This window comes from Cyprinus carpio, chromosome B14 (assembly GCF_018340385.1).
Source record: "Cyprinus carpio isolate SPL01 chromosome B14, ASM1834038v1, whole genome shotgun sequence".
Classification (NCBI taxonomy): domain Eukaryota; kingdom Metazoa; phylum Chordata; class Actinopteri; order Cypriniformes; family Cyprinidae; genus Cyprinus; species Cyprinus carpio.
The window spans coordinates 1,442,943-1,465,003 of NC_056610.1; positions in this window are offsets into that span (position 1 = coordinate 1,442,943).

Below are 22,061 nucleotides of genomic sequence, written 5' to 3' on the forward strand. Positions count from 1 at the left end.
CTGATTTGAAACAAGCTTTATTATATAAAGCACTATAGAAATAAAGGTTACTTGACATGAAAGAAGCACTGGCCTCAGGTATAGATAGTGACCAATCAGAATCAAGCATTTCAAAAAGCATTAGCCCAATTTTAATTATATTTAATTAAAATATAATACAATACAATATAATGTAATTATAGTTTAATTCTTAAAGTTTGGTGCTTTTGGGGGCGTAACTATGAACAAGCATAAATTAAAATAAAGTTAATAAAAGCAATAAAGTTGCGGTCACATTAGCAAAACTTTGTGTTACTAACATGAAAATCAGTGAAATTCTATTCTGACTTGATTCTGCCTGCAAACTTTTGCCAAGCAGATAGTATCTAAGGTTTTAGTAAAAAGCTGGCTTTTTGTTGCTTGTGACATGGTTCTGTTTGCATAAATAGCAATAGGAATCAATTTCTGCAAACCATTCATTGTAAACCTGAAAAAAATAAAATAATACAAATTATATATATATATATATATATATATATATATATATATATATATATATATATATATATATATATATATATATATATATATATATATATTATACTAACTACTGTATTTGTCTATGCAGGTGTACTTTGTCATAGATACTTAGTCCAATTTACTACATTTTTCTTTGACAACCTTCAGATATCAAATTAAAGTTGGTGTTTCCCCTGACAATTAAAGAGAAGATCCTTGTAACGATTAAAAGTTATTCACAAAGCACCGTAAGCCTTAAAAGAGCTCTTAAGATCAAAAAGTGTTAGGAGTAGGGAGGAGCCTTATCCTATTTAGTTTTAGTCAAGTTTTAGTTGACTAAAAGTCTCAACAAATTAATCTAGTTTTAGTCAAAGAAAACCTGAAGTATTTTAGTCTAGTTTTAGTAAATGAAAACTTGGCATTTCAGCAATAAGATTATTATTAATTAACCATACAGCAGTATTAATTTTGGCAGCCATTTTTTATTAAGTCTTAGTCTTACTCAAATGTACTATTTTAGTTATTATATTTAGTCAACCTCGTCCTGTTTTTGTTTTGTCAAGTATAAGTCAATATAATTTATGAGCATTTTAGTAAGGTTTTAGTCAAATCTTAGTCTTATTTTTGTCATGCTGTATAATGGTTAAACTGATAAAAAATAATTTTTGCTAAAATTTGTAATCATAATGATTGTTGTCATTTGAGAAATTTATTTTTGCATTTCAGGTATTGCACTTTCACCGGTAAGCACATACATGGTGTATTTTACCTCATCTACTGTACTGATTTATCATAGACTTTTTATTATATAAATGAATACCAAAGACTTATGCAATCTGTCTACACTATGAAAACTGCTTAAACAAATGAAAAAAAATATTATAACAGTGAAATTCTAAGTAATTCCACTTTAATTCCAAACTGCAATAGCCTATTTCTCTATTAAAGGGTGTCATATGATGCTGCTAAAAGAACATTATTTGGTGTATTTTGTGTAATGCAATGTGTTTCTCCTCTATGCCCCGCCTTTCTGAAACGCATCGATTTTTACAAAGCTCATAGTTCTGAAAAGCAAAGTGTATGCTGATTGGCCAGCTATCCAGTGCATTGTGATTGGCCGAAAACCTCAAGCGTGTGACGGAAATGTTACACCCTTTAACATAATGTGATGCCGTGTGTCCCAGCCGAGACAAAACCAATAAAACCCATTACAAACAAGGCATTTGTTGCATCCAGTGGAGATATAATTACTGATTATAATGACTTACACTGTGTTTTTACATGTTGTGTTGTGTATCGCGCCATGTAAACATAAAACCATGTCTGCATTTGTGATCGGAGAAACGACAAACAACAAGTGCTACTCTACACTGCTTAAACCTCGCGTTTGAATCATCAGTGACAAATTCTTTAAATATAAAAACATACTTACAGGCTGTGAGTCAGAAGTGCCACACTGTCCTTGCAAAGTTGGAACTGCCTCACTTTATAGAACAGCCTTTGAAGCACAGACCTATTATAGTTTAGTCTGCAGGTTCAGTAAACAGTCCTCCATAAAATGCGTCACACAGTGTCACACACTGTGGGCTGGAGTGTGGAACGGCCAGTGGGTTAGAGAACAACACGGCCGGTGAATTCGACGAAGGACACATGTGATGACTCCGGGCTGGACTCCATTTCGTCCACGTAGAAAGCAGATTCAGCGATCCACAGTGCAAAGTTGATGTATTTCCTCAGCGGAGAAGTGGAGAAGCGGTGGTATTATCTGGAAGGTCATTACTTCGCAGTGGTAACTGACCATGCATCACTAGGTATGGTATTTACGACCAATGAACCTAGCACATGACTTATGCACTGGGCATTATGTATGCAGGAATTCAAAGTACAATACAGTTCCAGGTGCCCTTTCCTGTGTGTCCTTGGACCAACCTCTCCTGTCAACCTGTGCTACAGTATTAAAACCCACAAAAAAAGGAGATGCCTGTTTTTCCTTTTTACTGATGATGAGGTATGGAAAGCCCAACAAGAGGATGCAAAAGCGTAAGCAGTGTATCAATCGATTCTGGAAGATGGAAAGAAAATGGTTAATGCCTCCGTTACTCTGACTATAACTGAAGACAAAGTCTATTGTGTAGTCATGCTCTCACACTCATACCCAATTCTTAATGCACCAGGATTCATCTTTCTTTTTTTTTATTTCTAATTACGGCAGGATTGGCATTCCATACCTTTGTAATGGGTTTTATTGGTTTTGTCTCGTCGTGCCAATGTCCTGACATTTTATCCTACCCGTCAGATTTTCCTACCAGGGTTTACTGCGCATGCACACATCAATATTGTTTCCAATATTGTGTTTATTGTTTATTTCCTGTAGCTGTATCCCTTCTAGCTACAACCGCAAATATAACACATAATTACTGTATTTGCATTACTGTTAGGGTAGGTTTAGGTTTGTGGTAGGTGTAGACGTTAATAAATCATAATTTTAAATGTAGCATTTTTGGTTGTCCAATTGTACTTCCCACTGTTTTAAAGGGAGGTAGCACAATCTGACAGGGTAGGACAAATCAACAGAACACCGGGAGACGCCATCACAGTATGTTAAGGGGCAAAACGTTTCCGTCACATGCTTGAGGTATTCAGCCAATCACAACGCACTGGATAGCTGGCCAGTCAGAGCACACCTCACTTTTCAAACAGATGAGCTTTGTTAAAATTGAAACATTTCATTTCACCAAATACACAAAATAATGTTCTTTTTAGCAACATCATATGACCCCTTTAAATAATGATAAACACAGATTAAACGACACATATAGCACCTCAATACCATGGTAAAAATTGAACTATTTGTTTCTTAGGTAGCCTATCTATATGAAAAACAGTAATCTAAAACCATTTGCACACATGCTATAGCTTACTCACAAATACATTCTATAATTATATACCATTACTTCTGTAATAAAATTCAATGTGAATATCCCACATTTCTGACACAATACCATGGTGCAGTGAGTGTTACTACAGCAAATTCATAGTAAATGATGGCAATTTGTAGATTGAAAAGCTTTCTGTCTCGGTCGTTGCTGAGTCCATGTGGCGTGATTCAATTGACTGTTTCGTTCCGCTTTTGGTGCATAAACATTATATCGAACATTTATCAAACTCTTCATATTGTTTTATCGAGGAAAATTATATCGCTATTAGGAATAGGAAAACTATAGGAAAATTAATTATTGCTATCGAATTTAAGAGAATTATTGCTATCGAGTTAAGAGAAACTGATGACTAGACCTAAGTGCACATCCAGATATCCCTAGATGGGGGGCTATCTGGATGTGAAAGTAAGCATCTTTCAGGTCCAAGGAAAATAACCAGTCTACTGGGCATATTTGCAAGAGGATTTGCTTCAAGGTGGTGATGCTGAATGGGCATTTCATGAGGGCGTGGTTCAGGTGCCTTAGATTGAAGATCTGCCGGAGACCGCCATCCTTTTTGGGGAAAAGGAAGTAGTGTCTCTACAGCTCCTTTTGCCAGTAAAATCATCACCTCGGAGCGCAGGACTTGAGCATCCTTGCTCTGCACTAAGGTGGGAACCACACCGCTGAAGCACGGGAGTCTTTGAGCAAACTGAAGTTAGTGACCTTGTTTTATGATCCCCAAAACCCAATCTGACACTCCAGGGATGGCTTGCCAGGCCTCGGCCCACATGGCAAGATGTAGGATTGTTTCGGTTGGTGGGTCACCGTGAGGGGACTTAACACTCGTTATACGTGAAAGAGGAAATTTGTCAAGTCAAGTCAAATTTTTTTTCTATAGCACATTTAAAAGCAACAGAGTTGCGCCAAAGTGCTGTACAATAAAAAGCATAAAAGGAAACATGCATCGCATGAAAAATAAACATTAAGATAGAATCATAGAAAACTGACAACAAACCCTTAAACTGACATTAATCAAAAGCCAGAGAAAACAAATAAGATTTGAGAACAGACTTAAAACTGGCTAGTGATGGAGCAAGTCTCACATTTACAGGCAAACTATTCCAAAGTTTAGGAGCTGCAGCAGAATAAGCCCGACCACCCTTAATTTTACAACGACAACGTGAGACAGTTAAGAGAAACTGATGACTAGACCTAAGTGCTCTTTGAGGAGAGTAAGGAATCAGAAGGTCACTGATGTATTTTGGAGCAAAAATACATAAAGACAGCTATTTTGAAATCAATTCTTACATTTACATTTAGTCATTTTGAAGACGCTTTTATCCAAAGCGACTTACAATTGGGGGATGCATAAAGCGTTTCTTCTTAAAGAGGCAAACAGGCATAGGAAGTGCTTGTAATACCAAGTTTTAGACATTGTTCAAATAAGTACAAGCTATAAAAAGAAGGAATAAATAAAAAAATACATTAAAAAAATTGTCTTTCTCTTTATGATGAAGTCAAGTAGCTTCAAAAGAGATGAGTTTTCAGCTATCGCTCGAAAATTGTCAGGGATTCCGCATTCTTGATAGGGGTGGGAAGATCATTCCACCAGCCAGGAATGGTGAACAAGAATGTTCTGGAAAGTGATTTTGAGCCTCTCTGTGATGGTACCACAAGGTGTTGCTCACTTGCGGATCTCAGACTTCCGGAGGGGATGTAGATTTGTAGTAGTGAGTGGAAGTGGGCGGGTGCTGAGTCTGTGGCTGTTCTACACTCACCTAAAGGATTATTAGGAACACCATACTAATACTGTGTTTGACCCCCTTTCGCCTTCAGAACTGCCTTAATTAGGGAAGTCGTGGCCTAATGGTTAGAGAGTCTCGGGCCGGCAGGAATTGTGGGTGGGGGGAGTGCATGTACAATTCTCTCTCCACCTTCAATACCATGACTTAGGTGCACTTGAGCAAGGCTTCGAACCCCCAACTGCTCCCCAGGCGCCGCAGCATAAAATGGCTGCCCACTGCTCCGGGTGTGTGTTCACAGTGTGTGTTCACTGCTCTGTGTGTGTGCACTTCGGATGGGTTAAATGCAGAGCATAAATTCTGAGTATGGGTCATACTTGGCTGAATGTCACGTTACTTTCACTTTCACTTTCATTCTGCGTGGCATTGATTCAACAAGGTGCTGAAAGCATTCTTTAGAAATGTTGGCCCATATTGATAGGATAGCATCTTGCAGTTGATGGAGATTTGTGGGATGAACATCCAGGGCACGAAGAAACCGTTCCACCACATCCCAAAGATGCTCTATTGGGTTGAGATCTGGTGACTGTGGGGGCCATTTTAGTACAGTGAACTCATTGTCATGTTCAAGAAACCAATTTGAAATGCTTCGAGCTTTGTGACATGGTGCATTATCCTGCTGGAAGTAGCCATCAGAGGATGGGTACATGGTGGTCATAAAGGGATGGACATGGTCAGAAACAATGCTCAATTGGCACTAAGGGGCCTAAAGTGAAAACATCCCCCACACCATTACACCACCACCAGCAGCCTGCACAGTGGTAACAAGGCATGATGGATCCATGTTCTCATTCTGTTTACGCCAAATTCTGACTCTACCATCTGAATGTCTCAACAGAAATCGAGACTCATCAGACCAGGCAACATTTTTCCAGTCTTCAATTGTCCAATTTTGGTGAGCTCGTGCAAATTGTAGCCTCTTTTTCCTATTTGTAGTGGAGATGAATGGTACCCGGTGGGGTCTTCTGCTGTTGTAGCCCATCCGCCTCAAGGTTGTGCATGTTGTGGCTTCACAAATGCTTTGCTGCATACCTCGGTAGTAACGAGTGGTTATTTCAGTCAGAGTTGCTCTTCTTGAATCAGTCGGCCCATTCTCCTCTGATCTCTAGCATCAACAAGGCATTTTCGCCCACAGGACTACCGCATACTGGATGTTTTTCCCCTTTTCACACCATTCTTTGTAAACCCTAGAAATGGTTGTGCGTGAAAATCCCAGTAACTGAGCAGATTGTGAAATACTCAGACCGGCCCATCTGGCACCAACAACCATGCCACGCTCAAAATTGCTTAAATCACCTTTCTTTCCCATTCTGACATTCAGTTTGGAGTTCAGGAGATTGTCTTGACAAGGACCACACCCCTAAATGCATTGAAGCAACTGCCATGTGATTGGTTGATTAGATAATTGCATTAATGAGAAATTGAACAGGTGTTCCTAATAATCCTTTAGGTGAGTGTATATGGGAGCATCAATGTTTTGAACTTGATGCAAGCCGCAACCGGTAGCCGGTGCAAGGCGATAAAGAGAGGTGTAACATGGGCCGTTTTGGGCTTGTTGAAGACCAGTCATGCCGCTGCATTCTAAATCATTTGTAGAGGTTTGATTGTGCTTGATCGAAGTCCAGCCAGAAGAGCATTGCAGTAGTCCAGCCTAGAAATGACAAGGGCCTGGGCAAGAAGTTGTGCAGCATGCTCCGTTAGAAAGGGCCTGATCTTTCTGATATTGGGCAATGCAAACCTGCAAGATCGAGCAGTCTTTGCAATGTGGTCATTGAAGGTCAGCTGGTCATCAAAGGTTACACCAAGATTTCTGACTGAAGTTGATGGGGTAATTGTAGAAGAACCTAGCTGGATGGAGAAATCATACTGTAGAGCTGGATTGGCAGGGAAGATTAGAAGCTCAGTCTTTGTCAGGTTGAGCTGTAGGTGATATTCTTTCATCCATGCCAAGATGTCCGCCAGGCAGCCGGATCATCTGGTTGAAATGAGAGATAGAACTGTGGGAAATCAGCATAGCAATGGTAGGAGAAGCCAAGTGCCTTTATGGTGGGACCCAGTGATGTCATGTACATGGAGAAGAGGAGGGGTACAAGAATTGATCCCTGAGGAACCCCAGTGACCAGTTGATGTGCTTTGGATACCTCCCCTCCCCTAGCCACCCTAAAAGACCTACCAGTGAGATAGGCTTCAAACCAGCAAAGTGTAATTCCTGTGATGCCCAGTGATGAGAGGGCAGACAGGAGGATCTGATGATTGACAGTGTCAAAGGCAGCAGATAGATCCAGCTGAATAAGAACTGATGATGGCTTCCGTGACTGACAGAAGCTCAGTCTTAGTTGAATGGCCACTCCACACTTTGTTGTTCTGTGAGAGAAACAATGATATCTGGTTGAAAACAACTCTTTCGAGGGCTTTCACTATGAATGGAAGGAGAAAGACAGGTCTGTAGCTATCTGTAAGTGAAGTGTTTAATGTAGGTTTCTTGAGCAGTGGGGTTACTCGAGCCTGCTTGAATGCAGTGGGGAAGGTGCCTGTGTGGAGAGATGTGTTGATAATGTGTGTGAGTGCTGGTAAAAGTGTAGGAGAGATTGCTTGGAGGAGGAGTAAGGGGATTGTGTCTAGAGGGCATGTTGTAGGGTAGCTGGAGAGGAGAAGTTTTGATACGTCTGCCTCAGTGAGGGGACAGAAGGAGAAGATGGGAGTTTTAGTGGTGGGTGTGGTTGGTTTGAGGTCTTGTGTGTGTTGTGCTGAGAATTAACTACTGATTGTTCTGGTTTTGTCTATGAAGAATGTGGCAAAATCTGTTATAGAAGTGGTGGGAGGTGGTGAAGGGGGGCATTATGTGTGTCTGGGGCGCTGTTGATCTTGTTGTGGAAGTATGAAGTTTTTGGCAGTATGGACTTCAGCAGAGAAAGATGAAAGCAAAGACTGATACATACTCAGGTCTGACAGATCTTTTGATTTGCACCATTTTCCCTCTGCTGCCCTGAGTTTGGTCCGATGCTTACAAAGAACATCGGATAACCAGGTGTTAGAAGAGGCAGCCCATGCTGGCCTGGAGGAGAGAGGAAAAATATCTAGACAAGAGGTTAAAGTAGAGCATAAAGTGTCAGTTACTGCATTCACATCCAGAGATGAGAAATGGGAAGGTGAGGGAAGAGAGGAGGATACTACAGAGGAAAGATGGGAGGGGGAAAGGGAGCATAGGTTTTGTCTAAAAGTAACTGGTATAGAGGTTGGTGGCACACAGGTAGCAAAATGTAGTTTAAATGTAATGAAGAAATGGACAGAGATATGTAGGAGTTTTACCAGAATATTGTCTGCAATACAATTGCGTGTGTAAATTAAGTCAAGCTGGTTGCCTGATTTGTGCGTGCTTGAAGTTGTAAGTTGTTTGAGATCGAAAGAAGCAAGGGTTGAATGGAAGTCTGTACCATAAGGCTTGTCCAGATGAATGTTAATGTCGACAAAGACTAAAAGTGGACTGCCATCCTCCGGGAATAAGGACAGCAGCACATCCAGCTCCTCTAGGAAGGTGGATAGAATTTGCCCAGGAGGGCGGTAAATTACCACAAACTGGAGTTCTATAGGAGCTGTTACAGTGATCACATGAGATTCAAATGAGTTATAATTGCATTGGGGAGAGTGGGTTGAGTATTTCCAATTGTTAGAAATGAGCAGACCAGTGCCCCCACTCCGGCCAACTAAATGGGGTGTGTGAGAGAAAGAGAAACTGTTAGAGAGAGAAGCTGGGGTTGCTGAGTCGAGAGACAACAGGAATGTTTTGGAAACACATGATAGAGGTAGAAAAGAGAGAACAGGAATGGAGAGTATGTATAGGGAGGATAATAAATATACTTAAGTGCTTTGCCGGTTTCGTTGCTTGGTGAAGTCGCGCAGGTAAAGTCGCAGGTCTTTACACTTATTGGTCTTCACACAAGGAGGGCTGAATGCTTCTGCTGATGCTTCCGTGTCAGCGCACAAACATTAGATAAATCCATAGTCTAAGACACTAAAGTGCAAACAGCTGTGGCCACCTTCTAATTATCACAGCCAATAGCCTATAGCAGGGCAATTCCTCAAATCAAAACTACAGTTCGCACTTTAATGCCGGAAGGGTGCAATGCAAATTACACAGGCTCCTTCTTAGCCTATAATTACCAGTATGTGTAATCAAAAATACAAATGCCAACGAAAATGATATAAGAAATAAGTATATAAGAAATATAAGAAATAAGCAGGAAATTAAATATTCATTCCTAGCAGCAAGTAATAATTCAAACAGCAGATCTATAAACAAGTATTATGCAAAATAATGGATTACAATCTCAAAATATTTGTGGGGCAAAAACTGTTTCAGTTTAGAAATTGATCTCAGATGGAAGAAACCGCCCTTAACCACTGTGCTAATTTGTTTCTCAAAACTGAGTAACAAATCAAATGTAACCCAAGATTTTTTTACATAAACACTAACACAGGAAAAAACACAAACTAAAACAAAAAAAGAAAAAGAACTAGATTAAAATAAAAACATAACTTTTCCTTTCGTTCAATCGCAAAAAAAACAAAAAAAATTATTAGCCATCCAACATTTTATCACTTCAAAACAGTCATAGAGCACGTCCAAAGAATTACTACTGTCAGTTTTTGCTGGAAGATAGAACTGTGTATCGTCAGCACAGCAGTGGTGGGATATCTTATATTTCTTAAAAATGACACCTAAGGGACGCATGTATATTGAAAAGAATAGAGGGCCTAAAATAGACCCTTAGGGCACACTGCATGACAAAGGAGCTGACGACCAAGAAAACTTCCCAGTGCTCACTGAGAAGATCCTGTCTTTGAGATAACAGGCCAACCATTGCAGAGCGACACCCTGAATACCCACAAAGTTTCCCAACCTATGTAACAGAATACTATGATCAATTTTATTGAATGCCGCACTTAAATCCAACAAAACAAGCATCACATATGAACCAGTATAGAGAACTTATAAAAGGTCATTGTTAACCTTCAACAATGCAGTTTCCGTGCAGTGCAGTGATTTAAAATCAGACTGAAAATTAACTAAAACATTGGACATATTGATATAGAAATTCAACTGACTATAAACAACTCTCTCTAATAGTTTTGGGATAAAAGGCAACTTAGAAATAGGTCTGAAATTACTGAGGATAAGAGGGATCAAGATGAGGTTTCTTAAGCAGATGGTAAACCACAGCATGCTTGAAACTAGCTGGTTCAACTCTATTTGCTAAAGAACTATTAATAATGGCTGTTACAGCCGGACTCAAGGTTACAAACACTTCCTTAAAAAGATGAGCTGGGGTTGTGTGGGTGCTTTTTGAACGGGCCCAGTGTTCATAACAGTATTTGTAATAAACACTGTTGTCTGCACCTGGTACTGAATGGCATGTTTGGAGGCATAATAAAGGGTGTTTGGGGGGTGGTCTGGCTGGAGCAAGACTTTGCCCCCTCTACTTCCTGTCCCGTAGATCAGGACGATGCCTGAGGCACAAAATCCAGCATCAGCTTGGGCCGTGGTCCTTGGTGCTTCAGGAACAGGTAGCGTCTGGCAGAGTTGGGAGTGCTGTCGGGGCTCAGGCTTTTGAGCAGGCTGAGCGGGCGAAGGTGAAGGTTTCTGAGAATCTGAGGATCTAATGCCAGAATGCCCACTTATATAGCCAGATGGCTAGAAACACCCATTCTGCTGGTCATCGATGCCCATTTGACATAAGTTATGATTTTTAGGGTCTTAATGAAAAGTCTATGACAAACTTTGGTTAAAATTTCTCAATGGTAGTGTAAAAAAAACACCTATTTTACCCTGTCAAAATCAGCTCTGTTTTCAGCACGCTGTTCTAGTCCATGTTTCTTTAAATGCTAATGAGCTCTGCTGACCCCGCCCCTCTCTTCCTTGGGGTGATAAGCATACTGTAAACTTCATCTGCGAAACTGGCTAACTAGCACATTATTAGGAAAGGCGATTTGCAAAGATTCATAAAAAACCCTTATGCTCACTTTTTCTGTAGATGAAGTTGGATCATGAATAATTTGTGAAAACTTGCATTTAGGCTGATCGGGGATTGGAGCATTTCCTTCAGAATTTAAATAATGTTAATCCTCTGTGTCTTCAGCGGCTCAGATGTCGGGAGTAAATGACGGCTGCTATGTTCATTATTACATCCAACAATAAAACACCTCAATCGCTTAAGAGACATTCTTGTCTTCCCCTGCACTGGAGTCGACACAATGGCTACTTTTACATGCAACCAAATAATCATTTTGTAATCGGATTGAAGGCTCAATTGGACTGAAAAACCTTCATGTAAACACCTAATACAACCGATAGAGCACGAAAACAATCAAACTTATATAACAACAAAACTAAAAGTACATCCCTCTTTTAATACGATTGAGAGTGCATGTAAACACTCGATCGGACTGAACCTCAAAACTGAAAGGACTGCACATGTGCAATAATGCAGAAATAACGTAATGACGTATGACGCACAGAATGAGCGCCTCTTCCTTTTGAATAAAGTGTTGTATAAATGCATGTCCTGTCATAATAAAACTATCCTTTCACTCTGCAACTGTGAAGTGGAGCAGGACAGCCTTGTTTTGGATACTCATCCACAGGCAACCCGTTTTGGGCGCGGAATTAATCACGCAACCATGCCCTCAATCACCTGAGTACAGAGCACATGCACCTGTACCTCATTATCACGCACTATAAGAGCACACTCACCACACCGGATCCTAGGCTGATCTCAAGGTTACTCCTTCATGTCTTTTTCTTTGGATCTGGCTAAACACTGTAACTTACCTGTGCTCTGCCTATCACCAAGATCTTTGTGTGCTCAAAGGACTGTGAACTGGAAACCGGGTGTTTCAGATAAGACTGTTCTCATGCACTCTCTGCCACGTTCACCTCAGTTGCTTCCACGGAGATACCTCTGCTGATATGAGTTTGTGTTTACTAAATAAAAGTGAAGTTTATGTTACCAGCATCTCTCCTAGTCCTCGTCTTTGGCACACTATGACAGAAGACCAGCCCCAAAGAGAAACATTATGGAAACCAAGAGACATTCTGAACTGGATCCAGTCACCGAATTCATCACGACGCTTCGCATGGCACACCAATCAGTTACTTCATCTGCCTCCGCCTGTCCCATGGACAAACAAGCAGTATATTCTGGTGAGGTGTCAGAATGTAACGGATTCATATTACTGTGTCAATTGTATTTTGAGATGCCTCCCCATCAGTTCTCCGGAGATCATGCAAAGATAATCTCTCTGCTGTCAGGAAGAGCTCGTCAATGGGCCGAATCTCTGTGGAACCCAAAAGTCCAATAATTTGATCCCTTGACTCTTTCGTAACCCATTTTAAAAATGTGTTTGGTATAGGTGCCTCTTTTCTCTCTCTGTGCATGAAGAACTTTTTAGACTGCGACAACCTGAGTGAACTATCGATGAATACAACATTTATTTCCACATGCTAGCGGCATCCAGAGGCTGGAACGATATTGCACTCCTCTCAGCTTACTGACGGGGATTAAACCCCAAACTTCATCAGCAGATAGCAATTTATGAGGACTCCGTAGGACTGGAGAGTTTCATGCTTAAGGACCAACACATCTCGCAACATTTATTTGTGGATCTGTCGAGGAAAATGCATCTGACATCTCACCCTCCAATGATTTTCCAGCACCAGAAGCCATGCAAACAGATCAGTACCATCTACCACCACTGAACGCCAACGTCGCATGAAACAGAAGCTATACTTCTGTAAGCTTGTATTGTGGAGGAAATGCTCGCCTCATTTGGATATTTTGAGTACTATCCAAATCAATCTCGATATCATGATGCTGTATTAATCTATGCAAATCTGTCTTTCCCAGTAAAAATCCTCTTTGACTCTGGTTTTTCTGGAAATTTAATTACCTCACGTCTATTACCTACTTTCAAGATTCCACGTCAAAGAAATCCCACACACTATCAGATTACCACAATCCAAGGAAAACTGCTGGATAACGGACTGGTGCAGTGGAGAACTCTAGGATTAACCCTTTGCATTGGCTGTCTGCATGAGGAGATTCTATCATTGTTGGTGCTGGAGGAATCTGCTGTCGATGTTGTCCTGCGATGCCCTTGGATGGCTAAACACCGACCTATCATCAACTGGAGCTCAGGGGGAATCAAACAGTGGAGTAATTTCTGCATCCAAAATAATCTTCAATCACTACCTGTTCCTTTGTCAAGAACTGACATCCTGGGATCGACATCCATTGATAGCCCGGAAACTACTGCAAAAATCAACCTCCCAGAGAAGTACAGGCCGTTCCAGGATGTCTTCAGCAAGACTGCTGCCACAAAACTTCCACCACACTGCCCATGGGACTGTGCGATAGACCTCCTGCCTGGAGCCAAATTACCGAAGGGTAAGATCTATTCATTATCGACCCCAGAGCACAAGGCAATGGATGAGTACATCCAGGAAGCACTTCAGCAGGGGTTCATTCGACCATCCACCTCTCCAGCGGCTTCTAGCTGCTTCTTTGTGGCCAAGAAAGATGGAGGACTTTGACCTTGCATTGACTATCGCAATCTAAATTCCCAAGCCGTTAAGTTTGCCTGCCCCCTTCCTTTGGTCCCAGCAGCACTCTAGGAACTGCGTGAAGCTCACCTGTTCTCGAAATTAGATCTCCGCAGTGCCTATAATCTGCATTTGACCAGGAGATGAGTGGAAGACCGCATTTATTACTCCATCAGGACGCTATGAATTAGGGGTTGAACAACTTCTGATTTTTTTTAAAGTCGACTTTTATGTGATGAAAGTCAGGTCGAAGTCTACTAGTCGCTGATGATGTCATTAATGAACAAATAAGCCTGGAGCTGTGACAAACCCCTTGTGCACAGCTATGGCATATAACACAGCGCTGCCCACATGGTTATTGCTCCTATAACAGCTCAATTTTATCAGTTCTTTTGCCTTTGGGTCATTTTATTTCTCACAGATTTCTCCTCGTTCTAAATCCGATATAGATAAAGTAGCACAGTAAAGATTACATTTATGTGAATGCATTAGTGAGAGCAATTGCGTGTGTGAATTAATTCTACATTGCAGCATCTCTCTAGTAATAGTGACGCTGTGTGATTTAGTTATTAAGAAATATATGCTTAAACTTTTAAGTTTCTAAGCTATTTTAGGCAGCTCATTAGATTAGAACAGTGATTAACTTACCTTTACAATAAGCTGTTTACAATGTGCATTCTTCCATTCAATTTCGAGCATCCAGTAATATAATCACACGTCTTGTGAAGCTTTCGGAGTATACCTTTATTTGTCATTAGGACCAGCTCTATAGGACCAGCGACTAGTCAACATCAAGCTTAAAGCGTCATGGCAGAGCACTGAAGTCGACTAGTCGATTTGTCTGTGCAACTCTACTATGAATATCAGGTTATGCTGTACCGGCTCTCCAACTCACCTTCCATCTTTCAACATTTCATGAATGAAATCTTCCGTAACATGCTCCACAAATTTGTAATAGTCTACATCAGGGTTCCTCAATTAGTTATCGCCGAGGGCCAAATTCTGCCAACAATACCAAGCCAAGGGCCACTGACCTATATAAATTAGTGTTATTATTACAATTATTATATTATTGTTGCTTTTGTTAAAATAATCAAAAGATGGTCACAAGATAAATATTCAGGTTTTTCCCCAAGTTGTCTGTTTTATTCAAACAATTTTGAACATTTTTGCATTTAGATACAGAAGTACTTTGCCTGTTGAATATTAAAACCAAAGAAACTAACAAAAATTCTGGATCTCTGTATCTGCCATGCAAATCAACTGTTCCTGCTCATCTCCAGACTGGATCTCTTCTATCCACTTTCCCTAATTGCAGATTCAATTATTAGATCTGTCAGCATTAATATTTTTATACTTTAATGTTTTGAGGGGGATCAAACTGTAACACTGTGTGTCCCAACCAGACATGACGCAACACGATAAAAAGTATCATTTCCATGTATCCTAATTTCTGTCCTAACCACCTGCGACAGCAACATGTGACAATAAGCGACAACGAATTCTATTTAAGAAATGTTTTTTATTTTATGCGATGTCGCGGCAGGAACAACATACAAAATATGACAATGATAATCTCAGGTAATGATTATGTGCTTTATTCAATGTTAAAAGTGTCTAATGTGAGTTTAAATATTATTTTGTGTGATCTTTGTAGCCATAGTGAAAGCAATAATAGATATTTTACCTCAGATCTTGATAATAAATTATGCTAAAGCAAGCTTGCGTTAAAACTGTGAACTCACTGCAAACCAATATCCATGACAAAGATGGTATCACTCACTTACTCTCTCAAAACTGTTCAGTCCATTCACATTTGAATAATCTATTTTCAGTGTCCACTTTTCTTTACTTCACACTTGCCATGTTTGTGCTGTCACATCGTATATCTACACTAGACGCAACAAAGCATTGCAAATCATTTGAAGTTTGTGTCAGCACGTCATAAATAGAATGAGTCAGCAGTTTTTTTGTTGGGGATTTGTCGCACTGTGCCGCATTCAGTATTGACAGCATCACTGATTATAATAAGTTCTATATCCTCATCTAGTTCTCCAATCTCACTGACCATATCCATGTCAAACAAGTACTCAGTTGGCTCCGCCAGTACCACCTCTATTTGAAATTGGAGAAAGGTGAGTTCCACCAACCTACCATACAGTTCCTTGGCTACATCATGCCAGAAGGTATCCAATGGATCAAACCATGGTGGAAGCAGTAAAGAATTGGCCACAACCCTCCACCATCAAGGATCTTCAGTGCTTCCTGGGGTTTGCAAACTTTTACCGTTGATTCATCTGTAACTATAATGAACTCTCAGCTCCCTTAACCTTTCTCCTATGCCAGAAACCAAAATGTCTCAGTTGGAAACCTTCCAAAAGCTAAAAGCCACTTTCTACACTGCTCCAGCACTCCGGCACCTAGACCCAACCGGACCTTTTATTGTCGAAGTGGATGCTTCATCTCTCGGAGTCAGAGCAGTGTTATTCCAGCGGAGAGGTGAAACCCCAGTGCTCCATCCATGTGCCTACTTCTCAAAGAAGCTTTCCCTGGCAGAGCAGAATTATGACATCGGCAACAGAGAACTTCTCACCATTAAGCTGGCTCTAGAGGAGTGGCGGCACTGACTGGAGGGAGAAAATCATCCATTTGAGGTCATAATTGATCATAAGAACCTACAAAACCTCAGAGAAGCGAAACGCATAAACCCCAGACCAGTGTTGTGGGTAACGCGTTACAAAGTAACGTGTTAGAGTACTCTGATTACTTTTTTACTGAAATGTGTAACTTAACGCGTTAGTTTCGTGCGTAAGTAATCAGTAACTTCGTTATTTTTTAAAAAAAGTAATCCGTTATTTTAAGGAAAGGAAATCCCGACTGCAGCCTGCTTTTTGTCAGACAGTAGGCCTAGGTCTACTGTGCCACCTGCGGATGTATCAGCGGAGCCGAAGCTCTGTGATCGTAAAGTCAATGGCTGTGATACGTCTGTGCCCTGCGCCTGACCCTGTGTGTGTGTGGTTTTTTTTTTCAAACTCCCGGCAAGATAGCAGAGAGGACAGCGTTTGGTTTATGGAAGTACGCACATTACTTTCAATTTGTCAACGAAAAAGAAAAGAACATAACGGTAAAATGCACACTCTGCGTTGGTGAAAAGCTTCTGTCGACCGCCAAAAATTCTACCTCAAATCATCTTAAAACATCTCGCATCCAAACACCAATCTAGCACTCTGGTAGCAAAGCCTGCTGAGGAGGACGACGGTGGTGCACCAGCTCCAAAGCAACAGCGTTTGAGTTTTAACTCCACTAAAACAGTCCCCATCAGTGAGGTTCACAAACTTGTGGCCGGTTATGTAGTCGAGGAGATGCATCCGCCGCTTGACGAACTGCCACCTGCACCCGTCAGCAGCGGAGACGCCGTCGAGACCGACTTCTTTTCATTTACAGAGGACAGACAGGTCTCAGAGACGGTGGACACTGAAATTGCTGAGTATTTTAAGTCAGGTGTCGAGATCGATATGTTGAACAAGTTCCCCAGGATCAAGACAGTGTTTCTGCGCTTCAATACCCCACCACCCTCCAGCGCACCCGTGGAGAGGCTTTTCAGCCTCGGGAGTCTCGTGGAGAAATCGACTGTCGGACAAACGTTTCGAAAATCTGCTTCTGCTACGTTTTAATCACTACTTTGAAGAGTAAATGTAAGAGGACTGTGTTAAAGCGAATTTAGGCTTGTGACTGTGAGTGACACTTTAATAATATTTAGTTCGGCTATTAAGCGATTTGTCATTTGCCTGTATGGCAGTGAAGGATTTAATTCGGTTTGTTATCATTTTTGTTTGACAGGCAGCTGTTAATTTCTGTTAGATCGTTGGCTGGCTGGTTGTTCATCATTTCTAAATGGATTTAAATCTGCAAGCCTGTTTAAGGTTGTGTTTACAAGTAAGCATACTTGTACTTTGATAACTGCATTATTTAAAGTTAAAGAAAAATCAGGAGTTATCTTGTGGTGCTCAAAATATACAGTAGCCTAGGCTACCCGGGCTGGGTAGGTGCAAATTTTGATTAATAATATGTTCTGTGATAATAAATAAATAAAACGCCATGTGGAATAGCCTATTGCTGACTGTCTTTCCTGTTATTGTTATCCTGCAGTGTTAATTTAGCCGGATGACTGACGTTATTCATTGTCGGGAGTCACGACTTCTAGGTGCATTTAAAAGGGCCGGGGGCTGTGTCTGTCATGTGTGAGCCGCTGCAAACGGCTTTTAATTTTTGGTAACGCATGAGTACTCTAACGCGTTACTTTTATGAATAGGTAACGCTGTATCATAACTGATTACTTTTAATTGATGGTAACGTTGTAACCTAACTAACTACTTTCCAAAGTAACTATACCCAACGCTGCCCCAGACAGGCTCAGTTGGCATTATTCTTTACTCGATTCAACTTCATCGTCACATATCGTCCAAAAAAAAAAAATGAAAGCCAATGCTCTATCAAGAATTCACTCAATTCACCCTGTATCTGAGGATCCGGAACATGTGCTCCCTCCAAACCTCTTTGCATGTCCTATCATCTGGCCTCTGAGCGACGACATACGTGTCGCCACCAAAGAAGAACCTGCTCCACTGGGAGGTCCAGAACGTCAAACCTATGTACCAACCTCTCTCCGTATTTCCCTTCTGGACTCTATACACGCGTCTCCGGGATCAGGTCATCCAGGCAGGCAGCGAACCCTCTCAGTCCTCGAGGGAAGGTATTGGTGGCCCAACATGGCCCAGGACGTTGCCCGATTTGTGAAAGGATGCTCAGTCTTTGCCATTATTTCTAAACCCTGTCATCTACCTGAGGGCCAACTGGTACCACTGCCAATTTTGCGGCGACCCTGGTCCCATCAAGGAGTTGATTACGCCACTGACTTACCTGCCACGAACGGATTTACCACCATCCTCGTTGCAGCAGATCAATTCTCCAAGACCTGCAAACTCATTCCGTTAAAAGGTCTACCTGCCGCCCTTGAAACTGCAGAGGCCCTCTTCAACCAAGTCTTCCGTCACTTTGGCATTCCAGAGGATATACAGGTGCTGGTCATATAATTAGAATATCATCAAAAAGTTGATTTATTTCATTAATTCCATTCAAAAAGTGAAACTTGTATATTATATTCATTCATTGATATATTTCAAATGTTTATTTCTATTAATTTTGGTGATTATAACCAGAGGTGTCAAGTAACAAAGTACAAATACTTCGTTACCTTACTTAAGTAGAAATTCTGGGTATCTATACTTTACTGGAGTAATTATTTTTCAGCCGACTTTTTACTTCTACTCCTTACATTTTCACGCAATTATCTGTACTTTCTACTCCTTTTAAAAATAGGTTCGTTACTGCTATTTCATTTCGCCTTGTTTTCATTCCGGCTTGTCATCATTCAAAAAAAAAAAAAAAAAAACCTATCCAGATAAATCGCGCCATCCGGATGAGGTGTATTTGATTGTGGTTGGATGAGAAGTATAAACATATACCATTCCAACACCCTATTGGTTTGTACGCAATACATCGCACCTGCACATGACACAAATCACATCACACTATAGCAAGGACATAGCCAGTGTTGGGTTCGTTTATCAAAAAATATATTTCTTAAATCTTATTATTTCACACTAATGGCTCATTTATCAAATGGGTGCTTTCTCTTCTTCCTCCAAAAATTAAGCTAGGCTACTGTAGGTAGTTCGGTAGCGAGATGTTTGAATAAATTAGCGTTTGCAAATGCGATTGACAACACGTTTCTGGACATAGCAGACGTATGTAGCGAATACAGGAAGCTATCAATCAAGAAGGTATTAGGATTATGAGTTATTTTTCATTTTTATTTTTTCATTAATCACTTGGATTATTCATTCATTTTGACAGCCACAATGTTTATTGTATATACTGCCCTACAAAGCAAAAAGGCAGTAACTGCATTTTTGGTCAAAAATTAGTTATTGTCATTTTCATGACATTCAAGGCATCCTTTGTTATGTGACAAAACATCTTATAAAAATATAAAGTAACATAACAGCAACATGTCCAATATAATCTACCTACAACTACCTTAGGCTGGATGACAGGATAACTTTTAAGTCATTTTTCTCAGTTCTGCACTCTGCGTAGTTACTGCCTTTTTGCTTTGTAGGGCAGTATAGACAACCATACAAGGGTAACTGTTAATAAGCCTGCCCTGGGTACACCAATTTACTTGTCCATTGCCCTCGCAGATTCCTGCAGCTAAGCTTGGATGTACATTTACATTCCATTAAAGGTTACTGATGACATGCCTCTGTCTGAAGTTTGCCTTTTTGTACCATTACAATACTTATAGGCAACTAGTCATCATATCTCTAGTTCTTTAATGTATTTGCATTGTACTAAAGTGCGTTCATTTTCAATGGGTATATATGCGGCTGAAACAGGTAACCTAGTGCATCCCAAAATTTTTCAACATGAACATTTTAATATAACATTATAGTCATTATGGCCTATGGCCTTTAGAAAAATGTTTTTTTGAGGAGGTGGGGTAGTGCACAATAAGCCCCTGTGGCGCGACCTAAGCTTTTGTTCTTAATGGCATTTTTTTTCCTTACATGACTTTTACTTTTATACTTCTTAATTAATTCGTAATTTTGAAACCAGTACTTTTACACTTTTACTTGAGTAAAAAGCTTGAGTTGATACTTCAACTTATACAAAAGTCTTTTTAAACCCTAGTATCTATACTTCTACTTGAGTAATGAATGTGAATACTTTTGACACCAGTGATTATAACTGACAACTAAGGAAAATCCCAAACTCCCAAACTAAATTAGAATATAACTTAAAACCAATACAAAGAAAGGATTTTTAGAAATCTTGGCCAATTAAAAAGTATAAAAATGAAAAGTATGAGCATGTACAGCACTCAATACTTAGTTGGGGCTCCTTTTGCCTGAATTACTGCAGCAATGCGGCATGGAATGGAGTCGATCAGTCTGTGGCACTGCTCAGGTGTTATGAGAGCCCAGGTTGCTCTGATAGTGGCCTTCAGCTCATCTGCATTGTTAGGTCTGGCATATCGCATTTTCCTCTTCCCAATACCCCATAGATTTTCTATGGGGTTATGGTCAGGCGAGTTTGCTGGCCAATTAAGAACAGGGATACCATGGTCCTTAAACCAGGTACTGGAAGCTTTGGCACTGTGTGCAGGTGCCTATTCCTGTTGGAAAATTAAATCTGCATCTCCATAAAGTTGGTCAGCAGCAGGAAGCATGAAGTGCTCTAAAACTTCCTGGTATACGGCTGTGTTGACCTTGGACCTCAGAAAACACAGTGGACCAACACCAGTGGATGACATGGCACTGCAAACCATCACTGACTGTGGAAACTTTACACTGGACCTCAAGCAACGTGGATTGTGTGCCTCTCCTCTCTTCCTCCAGACTCTGGGACCCTGATATCCAAAGGAAATGCAAAATTTACTTTCATCAGAGAACATAACTTTGGACCACTCAGCAGTAGTCCAGTCCTTTTTGAAGCGAGACGCTTCTGACGCTGTCTGTTGTTCAAGAGTGGCTTGACACAAGGAATGCGCAGCTGAAACCCATGTATTGCATACGTCTGTGCGTAGTGGTTCTTGAAGCACTGACTCCAGCTGCAGTCCACTCTTTGTGAATCTCCCCCACATTTTTGAATGGGTTTTGTTTCACAATCTTCTCCAGGGTGCAGTTATCCCTATTGCTTGTACACTTTTTTTCTACCACATCTTTTTTCCTTCCCTTCGCCTCTCTATTAATGTGTTTGGACACAGAGCTCTGTGAACAGCCAGCCTCTTTTGCAATGACTTTTTGTGTCTTGCCCTCCTTGTGCAAGGTGTCAATGGTTGTCTTGAAATATATCAGTCTGTGTGTAATGAATAAATATAATATACAAGTTTCACTTTTTGAATGGAATTAGTGAAATAAATAAACTTTTTGATGATATTCTAATTATATGACCAGCACCTGTAGTGTCAGAGGACCTCAATTCATCTCCAGGGTCTGGTGCTCATTCTTCCAACTATTAGGAGTGTCGGTTAGTTTGTCTTCCAGATATCACCCTCAGACGAATGGCCAGACTGAGCGGAAGATTCAGAAGATTGGGCGCTATCTCAGGGCCTACTGTCACCAACAGCAAGACAGTTGGATCCAATACCTACCTTGGGCCGAGTATGCACAAGGCTCA